At 42.5% G+C, this 19504-nt stretch overlaps 1 protein-coding gene and 1 long non-coding RNA gene across 4 annotated transcripts in view; one reads left to right on the forward strand and one right to left on the reverse strand.

Moving 5' to 3' along the window:
- On the reverse strand, window positions 1–2703 carry LOC127931119 (uncharacterized). 2 transcript variants are annotated; one of them, XR_008139825.1, is made up of 4 exons: window positions 2672–2703; window positions 2006–2089; window positions 391–600; window positions 1–103 (listed from the first exon to the last, which is right to left on the reverse strand). It is a non-coding gene; the product is annotated as an uncharacterized LOC127931119 (long non-coding RNA). The 2 variants fall into 2 exon arrangements; XR_008139824.1 differs by lacking the exon at window positions 2672–2703 and adding an exon at window positions 2172–2203.
- An 851-nt stretch (window positions 2704–3554) lies between these two features.
- Window positions 3555–19504, forward strand: part of LOC118374118 (5-hydroxytryptamine receptor 1F-like) — a 35602-nt gene continuing 19652 nt past the window's right edge. For both annotated transcript variants that reach the window (XM_052522560.1, XM_052522561.1), the window contains exons 1-2: window positions 3555–6221; window positions 6827–6999. The gene's annotated coding sequence lies outside the window, so the exon portion shown is untranslated. The remainder of the gene's footprint in view (window positions 6222–6826; window positions 7000–19504) is intronic.

Genomic DNA, 19504 nt, shown 5'->3' on the forward strand with positions numbered 1-19504 from the left:
CACACATCCCCCTGGATACCTCTAACAGCAAGAGTCTGTAAACACACATCCCCCTGGATACCTCTAACAGCAAGAGTCTGTAAACACACATCCCACTGGATACCTCTAACAGCAAGTCTGTAAACACACATCCCCCTGGATACCTCTAACAGCAAGTCTGTAAACACACATCCCCCTGGATACCTCTAACAGCAAGAGTCTGTAAACACACATCCCACTGGATACCTCTAACAGCAAGTCTGTAAACACACATCCCCCTGGATACCTCTAACAGCAAGAGTCTGTAAACACACATCCCCCTGGATACCTCTAACAGCAAGAGTCTGTAAACACACATCCCCCTGGATACCTCTAACAGCAAGAGTCTGTAAACACACATCCCCTGGATACCTCTAACAGCAAGAGTCTGTAAACACACATCCCCCTGGATACCTCTAACAGCAAGAGTCTGTAAACACACATCCCACTGGATACCTCTAACAGCAAGAGTCTGTAAACACACATCCCACTGGATACCTCTAACAGCAAGAGTCTGTAAACACACATCCCCCTGGATACCTCTAACAGCAAGAGTCTGTAAACACACATCCCCCTGGATACCTCTAACAGCAAGAGTCTGTAAACACACATCCCCCTGGATACCTCTAACAGCAAGAGTCTGTAAACACACATCCCCCTGGATACCTCTAACAGCAAGTCTGTAAACACACATCCCCCTGGATACCTCTAACAGCAAGTCTGTAAACACACATCCCCCTGGATACCTCTAACAGCAAGTCTGTAAACACACATCCCACTGGATACCTCTAACAGCAAGTCTGTAAACACACATCCCCCTGGATACCTCTAACAGCAAGAGTCTGTAAACACACATCCCCCTGGATACCTCTAACAGCAAGAGTCTGTAAACACACATCCCCCTGGATACCTCTAACAGCAAGAGTCTGTAAACACACATCCCCCTGGATACCTCTAACAGCAAGAGTCTGTAAACACACATCCCACTGGATACCTCTAACAGCAAGTCTGTAAACACACATCCCACTGGATACCTCTAACAGCAAGTCTGTAAACACACATCCCACTGGATACCTCTAACAGCAAGAGTCTGTAAACACACATCCCACAGGATACCTCTAACAGCAAGAGTCTGTAAACACACATCCCAGCAGGATACCTCTAACAGCAAGAGTCTGTAAACACACATCCCCTGGATACCTCTAACAGCAAGAGTCTGTAAACACACATCCCCTGGATACCTCTAACAGCAAGAGTCTGTAAACACACATCCCCTGGATACCTCTAACAGCAAGAGTCTGTAAACACACATCCCCCTGGATACCTCTAACAGCAAGTCTGTAAACACACATCCCCTGGATACCTCTAACAGCAAGAGTCTGTAAACACACATCCCACTGGATACCTCTAACAGCAAGAGTCTGTAAACACACATCCCCTGGATACCTCTAACAGCAAGAGTCTGTAAACACACATCCCCTGGATACCTCTAACAGCAAGAGTCTGTAAACACACATCCCCCTGGATACCTCTAACAGCAAGAGTCTGTAAACACACATCCCCTGGATACCTCTAACAGCAAGAGTCTGTAAACACACATCCCCCTGGATACCTCTAACAGCAAGAGTCTGTAAACACACATCCCCCTGGATACCTCTAACAGCAAGAGTCTGTAAACACACATCCCCTGGATACCTCTAACAGCAAGAGTCTGTAAACACACATCCCCCTGGATACCTCTAACAGCAAGAGTCTGTAAACACACATCCCCCTGGATACCTCTAACAGCAAGAGTCTGTAAACACACATCCCACTGGATACCTCTAACAGCAAGAGTCTGTAAACACACATCCCACTGGATACCTCTAACAGCAAGAGTCTGTAAACACACATCCCACTGGATACCTCTAACAGCAAGAGTCTGTAAACACACATCCCCCTGGATACCTCTAACAGCAAGTCTGTAAACACACATCCCCCTGGATACCTCTAACAGCAAGAGTCTGTAAACACACATCCCACTGGATACCTCTAACAGCAAGAGTCTGTAAACACACATCCCCCTGGATACCTCTAACAGCAAGAGTCTGTAAACACACATCCCCTGGATACCTCTAACAGCAAGAGTCTGTAAACACACATCCCCTGGATACCTCTAACAGCAAGTCTGTAAACACACATCCCCCTGGATACCTCTAACAGCAAGAGTCTGTAAACACACATCCCACTGGATACCTCTAACAGCAAGAGTCTGTAAACACACATCCCCCTGGATACCTCTAACAGCAAGAGTCTGTAAACACACATCCCACTGGATACCTCTAACAGCAAGAGTCTGTAAACACACATCCCACTGGATACCTCTAACAGCAAGAGTCTGTAAACACACATCCCCCTGGATACCTCTAACAGCAAGAGTCTGTAAACACACATCCCCCTGGATACCTCTAACAGCAAGAGTCTGTAAACACACATCCCCCTGGATACCTCTAACAGCAAGAGTCTGTAAACACACATCCCCCTGGATACCTCTAACAGCAAGAGTCTGTAAACACACATCCCACTGGATACCTCTAACAGCAAGAGTCTGTAAACACACATCCCACTGGATACCTCTAACAGCAAGTCTGTAAACACACATCCCCCTGGATACCTCTAACAGCAAGTCTGTAAACACACATCCCCCTGGATACCTCTAACAGCAAGAGTCTGTAAACACACATCCCCTGGATACCTCTAACAGCAAGAGTCTGTAAACACACATCCCCTGGATACCTCTAACAGCAAGAGTCTGTAAACACACATCCCCTGGATACCTCTAACAGCAAGAGTCTGTAAACACACATCCCACTGGATACCTCTAACAGCAAGAGTCTGTAAACACACATCCCCCTGGATACCTCTAACAGCAAGAGTCTGTAAACACACATCCCCCTGGATACCTCTAACAGCAAGAGTCTGTAAACACACATCCCCCTGGATACCTCTAACAGCAAGAGTCTGTAAACACACATCCCCTGGATACCTCTAACAGCAAGAGTCTGTAAACACACATCCCCTGGATACCTCTAACAGCAAGAGTCTGTAAACACACATCCCCTGGATACCTCTAACAGCGAGTCTGTAAACACACATCCCCCTGGATACCTCTAACAGCAAGAGTCTGTAAACACACATCCCCCTGGATACCTCTAACAGCAAGAGTCTGTAAACACACATCCCCTGGATACCTCTAACAGCAAGAGTCTGTAAACACACATCCCCCTGGATACCTCTAACAGCAAGAGTCTGTAAACACACATCCCCCTGGATACCTCTAACAGCAAGAGTCTGTAAACACACATCCCCCTGGATACCTCTAACAGCAAGAGTCTGTAAACACACATCCCCCTGGATACCTCTAACAGCAAGAGTCTGTAAACACACATCCCCCTGGATACCTCTAACAGCAAGAGTCTGTAAACACACATCCCACTGGATACCTCTAACAGCAAGTCTGTAAACACACATCCCCCTGGATACCTCTAACAGCAAGAGTCTGTAAACACACATCCCCCTGGATACCTCTAACAGCAAGAGTCTGTAAACACACATCCCACTGGGCACAAACTGCTTGAATCCATTTTGTTTTCACGTCATTTCAACAAAAATATAATGTGATGACATTGAATCAGAGTGGAAAACTTGTTTGGATTTGCAAAATATCATCAACGTAAAGGAATCTCTTTTCATCTAACTTTGACTCTAAATCCAATGAGATGGTTACATTTTTGTTGATTTCACTTTGAATTCACATTAGTTGACAATTTTATCAAATGTGGGACAGATTCCCAGTTAATGAGGCTATAGCCACTGCTAATCCAGTTCATTAACATACATTCACCCTCTGTAACTATGTATTCCACGGGGTCAGGAGGCTTTTCAAGCTAACATGCAGCTCTTCCCCTCCCAAAGTCCCTGCAGATCACACTTCATACTGCTAACAGTCTGCTACAACCCATGTCTAGTCTGCAACAACCAACTTCGAACCAATTAGCACAGGTCTTTAGTGTGAAGACACACGCATGCACACGCACATTCACACACAGAAATCCGGGATTGTTTGGTCCCCCACTGAGATCATAACATAATGAATGTGGACAGTTTCAAAGTTTTAATTAGCTGTGAAACTGTGTCTCCTTGTATGATGTTGGATAAATACTTTTTACAGTGGTCTGTGACTGCCAAGAGAATAAGTGTATTCTATCACCCATGAACTTCTCGTGTCCGCCAGACTTACTTCCACCTAACACCACACTAATAACTAACAAAGCTGAACTATAGGAGAGAAAAGGGTGATGTGGTTTCATTGTGTATATTGGAATCACAGTTGGATAACCTGCTAAAATCATTGTGATGGAGGTAGCTTGCGTAATCCACATGTCACATCCTGACTGCCTGCTGATCATCACACGTGATTCACGTGTACTATTGACTTATTAGTCACACACACACACACACACACACACACACACACACACACACACACACACACACACACACACACACACACACACACACACACACACACACAGACTATTTGAATAACTCTACCTACATGTACTGTACATACTACCTCAACTAACCAGTGCCCCCGCACATTGACTCTGTACTAGCACCCCCCGTGTATATATATATATTTTGTTATTTTTTACTGCTGCTCTTTAATTACTTGTTACTTGTCTCTTATCCTCATTTGTTTTAAATTGCACTGTTAGTTAGGGGCTCATAAGTAAGCATTTCACTGTAAGGTGAAATTGTATTCGACGCAATTTGATTTGATACCTGTGTGTCAGGATGTTTAGGCTCTGTGCTCATCCCTGTGGGTGGTAGAGAACATTACCATCCATAGAGTGATGTTAGTGTAGTCAGACATGAGGGTGAGGTTCCATTCCCCTCTATCATGAACCAGGACCAGCTGGTGTAGACAGTTGCCCTGTGAGAAGGAAGGAAGCAGGAAGTGCTGTGTACTTCTAAATCCCCTCTTTTCCCCCCTCAGAGTCTGATAAACCCACTAGCAGTTATTCCACTCCGGTAGCAGAATATGAGTCATTATCCTGTTGTTACCAGCCTCCACATCTGCTGGTCTGGTCTGTCCAGGGAAGGGAGGGGAGAAGAGGAGAGTGCTTTCTTTGTTATACCAAGGTTTCCTTGGAATTTTCAGCAACATATTGGGTGTCAGTAAGTTACTGTAGAAACAACATCATTTTTTTTTTACAGTGTACCGTAATTCCACTCCACAGAATTCACTATCGTAACCTATGACCATTATTATATATTATAACATATTTTTGAGGCTATAATTGTTGATCCTGTGAGTGAGAATGCTGTACCAATTCAACTCCTATGTGGTTATAGTGCCCCATCTACGTAAAAGGTATAGGGTCCAGATTGGAGTGGAAGCAGGTTTTAAACCTTTAATGGTTGAGTATTTTTGCCATGACCTTTTGTTCTGTTTTGCCCTGTAGTTGTTGACAGTGTGGAGGCTCTTGTTAAGGTCTCTAGAAGTGTAAGTGATATAAAACACTAAATATGAATAATATGCTTTAAGTTTCTTTCCCCCAATGTTTTTAGAAGGAACATTAATGTGTTGAAAATTAAAAATGGTTTGCAGTCGACTCAGCACTGACACACACACTTACCCCACCAGACATAAAACCATGGGTCTTTTCACAGTCCCCATATCCAGAACGAATTCAAGGAATCGTATAGTAGTATATAGATCCAAGATGGCATGGAACTCCTTTCCATTTCATATTGTTCAAGTGAACAGCAAACCTGGTTTAAAAAAAACTGTTAAAACAACACCTCCCAGTACAACGCCTCCCCCGATTTTGACCTAAATGTACTGATAAATGCTACTGAATGAAAACACAATATATGAACATGGAAATTATAAATGTAGGTATAGAATGATAGGCCTGTGTTTTCTCTCTCAGTATTGAGTCAGTACAGAACCTTTTAGTTATATTTTTCTTGTTTTACATTTATCTAGTTCTGTCCTTAAGCTGTTCCTGTCTATTAATGTTCTGTATTATGTCATGTTTTATGTTTTGTGTGGATCCCAGGAAGAGTAGCTGCTTCTATCACAACAGCTAATGGGGATCCTAATAAAATATCAAATACCAATGAATTCCATTCATCCATCCATTGATGAATTCACTGTGAGTACGGTAGCATTGACTTTTTTACATAATTGTACTGTGTGTCATTACACAGTACTTGCTTTGATACCGTATTTATATTATAGTAGGTGTACTGTAATATGAAATACAGAATTTTACCTGCCACTGAGCTGCCTGTAAGTTACTGTCAAATTCACAGCAACCCCTTTACAGTACACACACACACACACACACACACACACACACACACACACACACACACACACAGCGTTCACAGCATTCACATTTATGTACCCTGACAAAGGCTTTTAAAGTCGATACATGTGGCGTTGCTAACAATGAAACACTTAATTCACTTACACTTTGCCTCCACAGTGTCTGAATATCTCTTTGTCTATTGACTGACTGACGATCATGTCTAGAAGCTTTCCAGCTTTCGTCAAATTAACGAGTTGACTTTTCAAAGCAGGTTAGGATAACTTACGCAGCAGGTTAGGAGTATTAACATAGCAGTTTAGGAGAAGTAGGTTACCGTTAGGAAAAGGGTTAGAGTTAGATAAAATGCAACAAACGTTTCAATAGTGTACTGTTAAAACAAAGTTTAGTTGGAATTTACGGTAACATACTGTATTATTATTTTACAGTAACTTACAGGTAACTGGATCCCTTCTAGCCATGACCACTGAATGTGTCAACACGAATGACTGCTCCTGTCTGTCAGATTACCATATCTCCACCATGGTTTCATCAATATCGTCATCTTTCCACCAACAACTCTTCTCCCCAACAGAGGGAAAAGGGTGACGTCAGTTTCAAGGTTTAAGTTACTATATCCAGCAAATAACTCTAAAACATTCTGTTATATTTCGCAGCTTCTTTGTGCAGCTTTTTTTTGTGCAGCCTCTCTTTCACCCCATCATCTGACAGTCTGGTCCATGTTGGTGTATTGTTGCCTGGCTGGGTCTGAGTCTGACTATCTGTGGACTCGCTTGCTGGTATAATCGCTTGGCTGGATTCACTTGTTCCCGTTGCCTGAGTCTGGTTATGTGAGAACTGGTGTAATGGCTTGGCTGGGTTCACTTGTTCCCGTTGCCTGAGTCTGGTTATGTGAGAACTGGTGTAATGGCTTGGCTGGGTTCACTTGTTCCCGTTGCCTGAGTCTGGTTATGTGAGAACTGGTGTAATGGCTTGGCTGGGTTCACTTGTTCCCGTTGCCTGAGTCTGGTTATGTGAGAACTGGTGTAATGGCTTGGCTGGGTTCACTTGGGCCTGAGTCTGGTTATGTGAGAACTGTTGGCTTGGCTGGGTTCACTTGTTCCCGCTTCGTTGCCTGAGTCTGGTTATGTGAGAACTGGTGTAATGGCTTGGCTGGGTTCACTTGTTCCCGTTGCCTGAGTCTGGTTATGTGAGAACTGGTGTAATGGCTTGGCTGGGTTCACTTGTTCCCGTTGCCTGAGTCTGGTTATGTGAGAACTGGTGTAATGGCTTGGCTGGGTTCACTTGTTCCCGTTGCCTGAGTCTGGTTATGTGAGAACTGGTGTAATGGCTTGGCTGGGTTCACTTGTTCCTTGTTCGTTGCCTGAGTCTGGTTATGTGAGAACTGGTGTAATGGCTTGGCTGGGTTCACTTGTTCCCGTTGCCTGAGTCTGGTTATGTGAGAACTGGTGTAATGGCTTGGCTGGGTTCACTTGTTCCCGTTGCCTGAGTCTGGTTATGTGAGAACTGGTGTAATGGCTTGGCTGGGTTCACTTGTTCCCGTTGCCTGAGTCTGGTTATGTGAGAACTGGTGTAATGGCTTGGCTGGGTTCACTTGTTCCCGTTGCCTGAGTCTGGTTATGTGAGAACTGGTGTAATGGCTTGGCTGGGTTCACTTGTTCCCGTTGCCTGAGTCTGGTTATGTGAGAACTGGTGTAATGGCTTGGCTGGGTTCACTTGTTCCCGTTGCCTGAGTCTGGTTATGTGAGAACTGGTGTAATGGCTTGGCTGGCTGAGTTGACTGGAGTTGGCCTTCTCTCTGACTAATTTCCCTTTTGACAGAAATGTGTCGGTTCCTGCGCAATGTGTGTGTGTGTGTGTGTGTGTGTGTGTGTGTGTGTGCATGCGCGTGCATGTGTGTGTTTTGGAGAGCAGACTGAGCCAAGCTATTATCCTATTTAGCTACTGAAGTGCGGGCTGCAGAGGTAGTCTATTTACATCGTAATATTGTCTCTCTCTGTCATGATGAATTTGGAAAGGAAACAATCACTCTAACTTGTCTATCAATAAATGAATCTGGCCCCATGGCACAGCTTGGCAACCCTTTAAGCCAATATTTACAAAACTATCTCCAGCTCTGGCTCAGAATGGTATTTTAGCCATTTATTTCTACATAATCATTACATGTTAAAGTAGACAGGAAAAAATATTTGAAGTCATGTAAATGCATGGATGGCTTACAACATATGCTTGTGTAGGGGACCAGTGTGGTGTCAGATGAGTGGGCAGGTTTCTAATGGTTCAGAGACTATTGATGCCACAATAATCATACCAACCCACAACAAATACTACATCTGGGTCTAAGGAGATGAACTATGTAGTGTTTTACATTACTTACGAGTTTAGGACCTGTACACAATGCAGTACAGTTAGTGTAGCATTTTTTATTATAACGCACCGGGTTTCTTATAACTCACAGGGTTTCTTATAACTCACAGGGTTTCTTATAACTCACAGGGTTTCTTATAACTCACAGGGTTTCTTATAACTCACAGGGTTTCTTATAACTCACAGGGTTTCTTATAACTCACAGGGTTTCTTATAACTCACAGGGTTTCTTATAACTCACAGGGTTTCTTATAACTCACAGGGTTTCTTTAACGCACCCGGGTTTCTTAACTCACAGGATTTCTTATAACTCACAGGGTTTCTTATAACTCACAGGGTTTCTTATAACTCACAGGGTTTCTTATAACTCACAGGGTTTCTTATAACTCACAGGGTTTCTTATAACTCACAGGTTTTCTTATAACTCACAGGGTTTCTTATAACTCACAGGGTTTCATATAACTCACAGGGTTTCATATAACTCACAGGGTTTCATATAACTCACAGGGTTTCATATAACTCACAGGGTTTCTTAACTCACAGGGTTTCATATAACTCACAGGATTTCTTATAACTCACAGGGTTTCTTATAACTCACAGGGTTTCTTATAACTCACAGGGTTTCTTATAACTCACAGGGTTTCTTATAACTCACAGGGTTTCTTATAACTCACAGGGTTTCTTATAACTCACAGGGTTTCTTATAACTCACAGGGTTTCTTATAACTCACAGGGTTTCTTTAACACACCCGGGTTTCTTAACTCACATGGTTTCATATAACTCACAGGGTTTCTTACAACTCACAGGGTTTCTTACAACTCACAGGGTTTCTTACAACTCACAGGGTTTCTTACAACTCACAGGGTTTCTTACAACTCACAGGGTTTCTTACAACTCACAGGGTTTCTTACAACTCACAGGGTTTCTTACAACTCACAGGGTTTCTTACAACTCACAGGGTTTCTTACAACTCACAGGGTTTCTTACAACTCACAGGGTTTCATATAACTCACAGGGTTTCATATAACTCACAGGGTTTCTTATAACTCACAGGGTTTCTTATAACTCACAGGGTTTCATATAACTCACAGGGTTTCATATAACTCACAGGGTTTCTTATAACTCACAGGGTTTCTTATAACTCACAGGGTTTCTTATAACTCACAGGGTTTCATATAACTCACAGGGTTTCTTATAACTCACAGGGTTTCTTTAACCACCCGGGTTTCTTAACTCACATGGTTTCATATAACTCACAGGGTTTCTTATAACTCACAGGGTTTCTTATAACTCACAGGGTTTCTTATAACTCACAGGGTTTCTTATAACTCACAGGGTTTCTTATAACTCACAGGGTTTCTTATAACTCACAGGGTTTCTTATAACTCACAGGGTTTCTTATAACGCACCCGGGTTTCTTAACTCACATGGTTTCATATAACTCACAGGGTTTCTTACAACTCACAGGGTTTCTTATAACTCACAGGGTTTCTTACAACTCACAGGGTTTCTTACAACTCACAGGGTTTCTTACAACTCACAGGGTTTCTTATAACTCACAGGGTTTCTTATAACTCACAGGGTTTCTTTAACTCACCCGGGTTTCTTATAACTCACAGGGTTATAAGAAAACATGCCTCCCGTGGCCCCTGAGACACACCGCGGAGGGTTTGCCTGTTGACAGTGTGTCTCCATTTATGAATATTTCAAAACCCTATTACTATTAAAGAGATGTGCCTTATTCATAATGGCATATAGTAGTAGTTAAGTTGAGGTTTCTTTATGGCATTTAAACACAGGGAGAATTTTCTGTTCTTTACTCAAAAGGAGAGGAATCATTTTTATGCCTTCAGTCTTACTTTTGACAAGTGAATAGACTTGTGTCGTAGGAGGATTTATCTGAAGAGCGTGACAGGAACAAAATGGGCAATTGTGTAGGTTATTTGAGAATGTTCTGCCACAGTATATAAAATATATATATATATATTTCATATATATTTCATTTTGGAATGCCATGATGTTGTTTTTTCCACCCCACCACCAAACTTCATCCACCCCTCATCACATCAACTTGTCCCCAGCTGGCTGTCTAGCAACTGAACCTGGGGATGAGGTTACTCATCACATAACACTTTATTATTTATGAGAAATGAGGCTTGTTTGATCTGATTAGTTCCATATGTAGATATGGTTACTGTAAGCAAACTGGATGCAGTTTATCACAGTGCCATCCGTTTTGTCTCTAAAGCACCTTATACTACCCACCACTGCGACTTGTATGCTCTAGTCGGCTGGCCCTCGCTACATATTCGTCGCCAGACCCACTGGCTCCAGGTCATCTACAAGGCCATGCTAGGCAAAGCTCCGCCTTATCTCAGCTCACTGGTCACGATGGCAACACCCATCCATAGCACGCGCTCCAGCAGGTGTATCTCATTGATCATCCCTAAAGCCAACACCTCATTCGGCCGCCTTTCGTTCCAGTACTCTGCTGCCTGTGACTGGAACGAATTGCAAAAATCGCTGAAGTTGGAGACTTTTATTTCCCTCACCAACTTCAAACATCAGCTAGCTGAGCAGCTAACCGATCGCTGCAGCTGTACATAATCTATTGGTAAATAGCACACCCATTTTCACCTACCTCATCCCCACAGTTTTTATTTATTTACTTTTCTGCTCTTTTGCACACCAATATCTCTACCTGTACATGATCATCTGATCATTTATCACTCCAGTGTTAATCTGCAATATTGTAATTATTCGCCTACCTCCTCATGCCTTTTGCACACATTGTATATAGACTCCCCTTTTTTCTCTGTGTTATTGACTTGTTAATTGTTTACTCCATGTGTAACTCTGTGTTGTCTGTTCACACTGCTATGCTTTATCTTGGCCAGGTCGCAGTTGCAAATGAGAACCTGTTCTCAACTAGCCTACCTGGTTAAATAAATAAAAAATAAAAAAAGCCCCATGCTGCTCTAACAGTCAGTCACTGACAGGAATGAAATGGAAGGAATATAATGGCAGTGGCAGTTCAGTTCCTTTTTTCAGTATCCCTTTCCTGATGAAACAGGGTGCATGCGAAAGGTGTGTGTGTGTGTGTGTGTGTGTGTGTGCGTGTGTGTGTGTGTGTGTGTGTGTGCGTTTGTCAGATGAAAGGATTGCGACTGCAGAGAAGGAATGTTTCCACCCAGGAGGCACTCATCATCACTATGCAGATCGTCATCATTACTTATGTAGTTGTCAGGATGCACACACGTATACATACTGTACACACACACACACGCATACATACTGTACATACTGGGAAATCTTAACACTACAGCATACAATTACATTGTTTTAACCTATATTTAACTAAGCAAGTCAGATAATATATATTTTTTAATTTGCCTCTCCCTTTTTCCTTTTAACTTTGTGGCATCAGTTTGGGGAAGGCCCTTTCCTGTTTCAGCATGACAATGCCCCCGTGCCCAAAGCGAGGTCCATACAGAAATGGTTTGTCGATCGGTATGACAGAGCGCTGACATCAACCACATTGGACACCTTTGGGATGAATTGGAACGCCGACTGCGACCCAAGCTCAAATCGGCCAACATCAGTGCCCAAACTCCCTAAAGCTCTTGTGGCTGAATGGAAGCAAGTCACCGCAGCAATGTTCCAACATCTAGTGGAACGCCTTCCCAGAAGAGTGGAGGCTGTTATGGCAGAAAAGGGGGGACTAACTCCATATTAATGCCCATGATGTTGGAATGAGATGTTCGACGAGCAGGTATCCATGTCCTTCTGGCCATGTAACGTAGTTGTTGAGTGGATTTTCCCTTAAACAAGAGCTCAGAACACCCACACATTCTGAATAACTGACTGAAGAAACTCACTGGCAAGTCTGAGTTTCATTACAATTCAAGGAAACTTGTGCAGGGTTTGTCGAAAGGGAATTGAGTTAACTGCATAATTCATCATTGTTATCTGTCAAATAGTTCTGAGTCTTTGTAGAAGGAGCCCAGATTGTTTTGGTAGACTTCCTAGACTTTTGTAGTCTCTATGCCCTACTTCGCTGTTCTACGCCCACTCCTTACCCACTGGGCATAGACATAAACTCAAATCCTAGTCCACGTTGGTTCAATGCCATTTCATTGAAATAATGTGGAAACAACGTTGATTCTACCAGTGTGTGCCCACTCCTTACTCAGTTGGGAGTTATGAATAGAAAATCAAAGATGTAACTGCACTGGACCATGGAAATGACATTTTAATAGGGGAATTATTGTGTATCCAAACCCAACAAGGGAGTGTTAGCTTCAGGTTAATCTTTCAGAAAATATTGCCTTTCAGTCACCTGTCTCTTCTTCAGCCACCTTCATGAGCTCTGATTTTTATATTGTGTGACTGTCTGTACTGTGTGGAAGGACTGGGGTTGTGTAGGAGTGACATGGTGACACCATGCACCAGTCATAGGACAACGGCCCTTCCCCTGCATGGTCTGCAGTGTGATATTCAGTGTGACAGAGCATATGAGAACAAAGATGAATCTGTGGCATTCTTTAATTTGACCTAAACATAGCCCAACTAAATCCACTGTCACGTCCTGACCATAGAGAGCCCTTATTTTCTATGGTAGAGTAGGTCAGGGTGTGACTGGGGGTTAGTCTAATTTATTATTTCTATGTGGGGTTCTAGTTTTGTTTTTCTATGTTGGTGATTTTGTATGATTCCCAATTTAGAGGCAGCTGGTATCGTTGTCTTTAATTGGGGGTCATATTTAGGTAGCTTTTTTCCACCTGTGTTTGTGGGATATTGTTTATGTGTAGTTGCATGTTAGCACTCCATTGTCGTCACGTATCGTTTACTCTTTGTTTTGTTGTGTGGTTCACTTACTTTAAATAAAAGATGTGGAACCCAGATCATGCTGCACGTTGGTCCGACTCTGCTTCCAACGATCGTGACAGAATATCCCGCCACAACGGGACCAAGCAGCGTGCCCGGGAGGAGATGGCATCCTGGTCTTTGGAGGAGATCGAGGAAAGAATATCCTGGACTTGGGAGGAAGTCTTGGCAAGACACGAAAGCCTGCCGTGGAAACAGACGACAGGAGAGAAGGGAGGACGGCGACGACGCTGGGGTTCGCGACCATATAAAAAGCCCCAAAAACAGCCCAAAAGTATTTTGGACGGGGGGCACAAAGGGTGGTCGACAGAGCCGAGGAGTGAACCAGTGCCAGTCTGGGAGAAGAGGGAGAAACTGGAGGAGAGTGAACGGAGAGAGTCAGAGACCGTCAGAGAGTGGATGGAGGTATTGGAGGAGAAAGAGCTGAGAGAGTTGTTGAGTTGGTGGAAGATGCACAACATTTGCCCTAAGGAGCGTGTAATCAGTTTAATACCACCTGAGTCAGTTCCCCGTGCTATTAGTCTGGTGAAATCTGTGCCGGCTCTACGCAGCAGCTCTCCAGTACTCATCCAAAGCCCAGTAAGTCCTGTGCCAGCTCTCCACACTCGCCTTGAGTAGCGTGTCTTTTGTCTGGTGCCATGTGTGCGGGTTCTACGCACCAGGTTTCCAGTGTACCTTCACAGCCCAGTACATCCTGTACCTGCTCCACGCACCAGGCCTCCAGTGCGCTTCCCCAGTCCGGTACGTCCTGTGCCTCCGACCCGCACTCGCCTTGAAGTGCGTGTCACCAGTCCGGTGCCAACTGTACCGGTCCCACGCATCAGGCCTCCAGTGCGCCTTCACAGTCCAGAGCTTCCGGCGACGGTCCCCGGTCCGGAGCCTCTGGCGACAGCGTCCAGTCCAGCTCCATCCATTGGTCATTCTCTATGAATGGGATGTTTCCATTTGTTATGTTCACTTTGACATGTCATCTTATTTGTTGCCTGTATCTTAGCTTTGCATTTTGATGCAATTATAATAAATGCATAGATTCTGCCAGGTGGGCTTGGGGGTTAATCACAGATTAACTACAACAGTCTATCAAGGCGAGACCAAGATGCAGACATAAGAGGCAGATGGTTGGAGTCTTACAATGTTTAATAATTCAAAGGAGAAGGCAAGAGAATGGTCGTGGACAGGCAAAAAGGTCAAAACCAGATCAGAGTCCAGGAGGTACAGAGTGGCAGACAGGCTCATGGTCAAGGCAGGCAGAATGGTCAGGCAGACGAGTCCAGAAACAGGCAAGGGTCAAAACCGGGAGGTCTAGAAAAAGGAAAATAGCAAAAAGGAGTACAGGAAAAACACGCTGGTTGACTTGACTAAACATACAAGATGAACTGGCACAGAGAGACAGGAAACACAGGGAGAAATACATTGGGGGAAATAAGCGACACCTGGAGGGGGTGGAGACAATCACAGGAACAGGTGAAACAGATCAGGGCGTGACACCGTCTTCATGTTCCCTTCAGCTTTATCTCCCCTTACGCTTAATTTAATACACATAGTATTAAGAGTCGGTATCATATACTCTGTCAAAGTGGACATTTTTTAAGAAAAATGAAACACAAATATACCTTGATTACCCCTGAGTCAATACATGTTAGAAAGAATGTTGGCAGTGATTACAGCTGTGAGTCTTCTTGGGTAATTCAAAGTGCTTTGCCCACCTGGATTGTGCAATTTTTTTGCTCATTATTCCTTGTCAAAATTCTTCAAGCTGTGTCATGGTGTGGCTAGGACAGAAATGTTCAATTCTTGCCGTAGACTTTAAAGCAGATTCAAGTCATAACTGTAACTTGGCAACTCAGGAACATTCACTGTTTATTGGTAGACAACGTCCGTGTATATTTGGCATTTTGTTGTTGATTATTGTCCTGCTGAAAGATAAATTCCTCTCCCAGTGTCTGGTGTAAAGCTCACTGAAGCAGGTTTTCCCCTAGTATTTTGACTGTGCTAAGCTCCATCCCATTTATTTTTTATCCTGAAACACTCCACAAATTTGCCGATGTCAAGCATACCGATAACATGGTGCAGCCACCACCATGTTTGAAAATAAGGAGGCAGTTACATAGTGATGTGTTGTGTTGGATTTGGCCCAAAAAAGTGTATTCCTTTGCTGTGTTTTTTTTATAGTATTACTTTAGTGCCTTGTTGCAGACAGGATTAATGTTTTGGTATTCTGTAGATTTGTATTCTTCTTTTCACTCTGACATTTAAGTCATTTTTGTGGAGTCAGTACAATGTTTTTAGCCATCCTCAGTTTTCCCTTATCACAGCCATTGAACTAAAATGTAAATGTAAAATAATCAATGGCCTCATGGTGACATCCCTGAGTGGTTTCCATCCTTTCCAGCTGCTCAGATCAGAAGGATGACTATCTTTGATGTGTCTGGGTGGTTTAATACATAATCCACAGCATAATTATTAACTTGACCATGCTTAAAGAGATATGCAGTATCTGATTTGTTATTGTTAACCATCTATCAATCACTGCCCTACTTTATGAGGCTTCCCGAAAAGCTCCCTGGTCTTTGTCGTGAACCTGTGCTTAAAATTCAATACTTGACTGAGGGACCTTACAGGTGTTGTATGTATGGGGGCAGAGGAAGGGGTAGTCAAAAATATGTTTTTATTTCACACAGAGGGAGTCCATGCAAGGCCATAGCTACATGAGGACACTGAGGTCCGGAACTATTTTAGAATAAAAACTATTTACTGTTGAGAGTTAGAATACACAAGGTGCCATTTTGAAACTTGGTTGTGCATCAGCAGTTTTCTTCTTGTTATATGTCACTTACTGGCAGTCACTCAGCCCATGTCAGTAAAAAAAAGTACAATTAATGTGATTGGTAAATCAGTCCAGTTAGTCTAGCCACTTGTAGTAATCATGGCCAAATTACAGACCGGCCATGTGCCCAGGGGGCCCCCATTGACTTTGTTAGTCAGTCTCACTCAGATATTAACATGACCTAAGTAATGGTCATAAGTCATGTGCAGAATTGCAGGAAATTTGCTTTTAAAACTGCAAAAATGTCTCCTGACCCCATGGCAAAATGTAGAATTGCAGGAAGTTTGTTGTAAAACTGCAACAACAATAAAAAGTATAGTAAAGCAAACATTTATTTACCATTTGTTAATAAAATACGTGTTCTGCTAATAGGTCCCTCTGTACGTATTACATGATAGTTTTTAATTATGTTGCTGAGTAATGCGAGGTAAAGCCCCTATGCAGTCTTTGTATTTTAAAATCATGATGCTCGTGAATGAGGATTGTTGCAGTTGTGTAGCAAGTATACCAGACAGTGCAGTCAGCACTGAGTGGAATATCTTTTCAACGGACAAATTGGCAAGGCGTTGTGGCGGGCCAAAAACTGTGAGTAAAAAGCTAGCTAGATAACATGACGAATTATCCATTATCCACATATTATCTCTGTCAGTGACAATTTTAGATAATGTTATCTAATTAGCAAACAACCCCATGCATGCTAGCTTGAGCATTAGCTAGCTAGCTACTTAGCTAACGTTTGCTAACTTAACTTCGCTTGCTCGTAAGCAAGCTATATTCCTGTGCTCTGTGTGGAAGCAAACATTTTAGGCTTTTGTTGAAGTTTGGCTAGCAAACTAGCCATGTCGGTGCCGTGCCCATAGAAAGCTTGTCTTTTGTAAGCCTAACTTTACTGTGAGGTGCATTGTTTCACGCCATCAGCTGATGTGACAAAGTGCTATACAGAAACCCAGCTTGAAACCCCAAACAGCAAGCAATGCAGGCGTAGAAGCACGGTGGTCCGATAGTCCAGGATTATGTGGAAAAACATTAAGATCCATAATATTTATTCCACGAGACAAAACTAGGCCCATAGTATGACTGGCAGTGAGTATGTCCCGGAGACATGTTGGACAAAACCCACTGAGTCGATGATGACTCCGAAAGCCTTTGAGTGCGTCTGTGGACTTTTCCATGTGAATATTGAAGTCCCCCAAAAATGTGATATCTGCCATGACTAGAAGGTCCGATAGGAATTCAGGGAACTCGGTGAGGAACTCTGTGAACAGTAGTTATAAAAAGTGATTGAGTGGGCTGATTCCATGACTAGAAGCTCAAAAGATGAAAACACAGTCATTTTTTTTGGGGGGGGTGAATTGAAATTTGCTATTGTAAATGTTAGCAACACCTCCGCCTTTGCGGGATGCACGGGGGGATATGGTCACTAGTGTAACCAGGAGGTGAGGCCTCATTTAAGACAGTAAATTAATCAGGTTTAAGCCAAGTTTCAGTCAGGCCAATCTCATCAAGGTTATGATCAGTGATTAGTTTGTTGACTAACTGCCTTGGAAATGAGGGATCTATTCATTATTTTTCGATTTTCGATTGTTGTTTAGCTCAGTACTTTGTCCTATATTCCACTTTGTCGTTGTTTATAGTTTCACTCAATGCTAGGGGGTTAAGAAATAATGTAAAGCGCAAAGCATTAATTTTTATTTGCCAAACAGCTTAAAACAGATTTGTTTTGTTCAAGAGTTTCATTCAGTTGCTACCGACGTCAATTTCTGGAGATCTCAGTGGCTGAACGCTCTGCTGGAGTTATCAATCTAAAGAATCATTTCAATGGAAGTATTTTGCACCCTGACTGTGACCCTTTTGGTCACTTCTTTCTTCTTCTTTGTCTTGTTATCAACTGTAACAACATCATCATTATTATTACCAACATTTATGGTTATAATTCCAAACTTGAAAATGATCACTTCACTTGAAAAACGTATTCTCCGTTGCCTAACCAAGTTCATGAATGCTTTACTTGTAGTAGATGGGGATTTTAATATTTCTCAGAATAATTTAATTGTTAGATGACCTCCAAGACAGTCCACTTCTATGAATACAAGTTTGAGGCAGTTTATGTAAAGGTTTGATATTATAGATATTTGGAGAGTAAAGTTTCCTAATAACAAGTATTTCACATGGAGTAATGAGGCGCCAGACAATCATTCATAGATGTTTGGCTGGTGTCTAAATGTTTTTGATAAACAGGGTATTTCTGTTAACATCCTAGCCACGCCCCTTACTGATCATAGAGCTATTTATATTGACATTAAACTTTTTATCTCTGATAATGGCCTTGGCAGAGCATCCTACTGGAAGCTTAATAGCTCTATATTAAAACATGAATCAGTCATGATGGAGAAACTATTTAATTACACACTTTTGGAACAAAGCTATAAATGACAATTCATACAGTAATAACGGGGAGCTTTTAAAATATGAGGTTGGAAAATATGGGACTTTTCCTGCCAAGATGAGGAGAGCTGAAGAAGAAAGTGTAATTACAAAGATCACCTCTCTTGTTCAAAAGCCTGTTGAAAGTCTCTCAGAGGAGGACAAATCTGTTCTGTTTGAGCAACAAAACAAGTTGGATGATATTTATAAACTGAAAGCAGAGGGAGCTTTTGTCAGATCTAGGAAGAAGTGGCTAGAGGGTGAACAAAATTAATCTTATTTTTTCAGGTTAGAAAAATACCACTCTAAAAAGAATAATTCAACAATTAAATATTAACGGTCTCATCACAGATGATCCCAAATGAATCTCTAACTTTAGTTGCAACTTCTTCTGTAATTTCCATTTGAAGTAGGACGTTTACATACACTTAGGTTGGAGTCATTAAAACTTGGTTAATCAACCACTCCAGATAAATGTATTGTTAACAAACTATAGTTTTGTCAAGTCGGTTAAGAAATGTCCTCTGGTTTGATGAAACAAAAACTGTTTGGCCATAATGACCATCGTTATGTTTGGAGGTGGCAGCATCATGTTGTGGG

Source organism: Oncorhynchus keta, chromosome 7 (assembly GCF_023373465.1).
Source record: "Oncorhynchus keta strain PuntledgeMale-10-30-2019 chromosome 7, Oket_V2, whole genome shotgun sequence".
Lineage (NCBI taxonomy): Eukaryota > Metazoa > Chordata > Actinopteri > Salmoniformes > Salmonidae > Oncorhynchus > Oncorhynchus keta.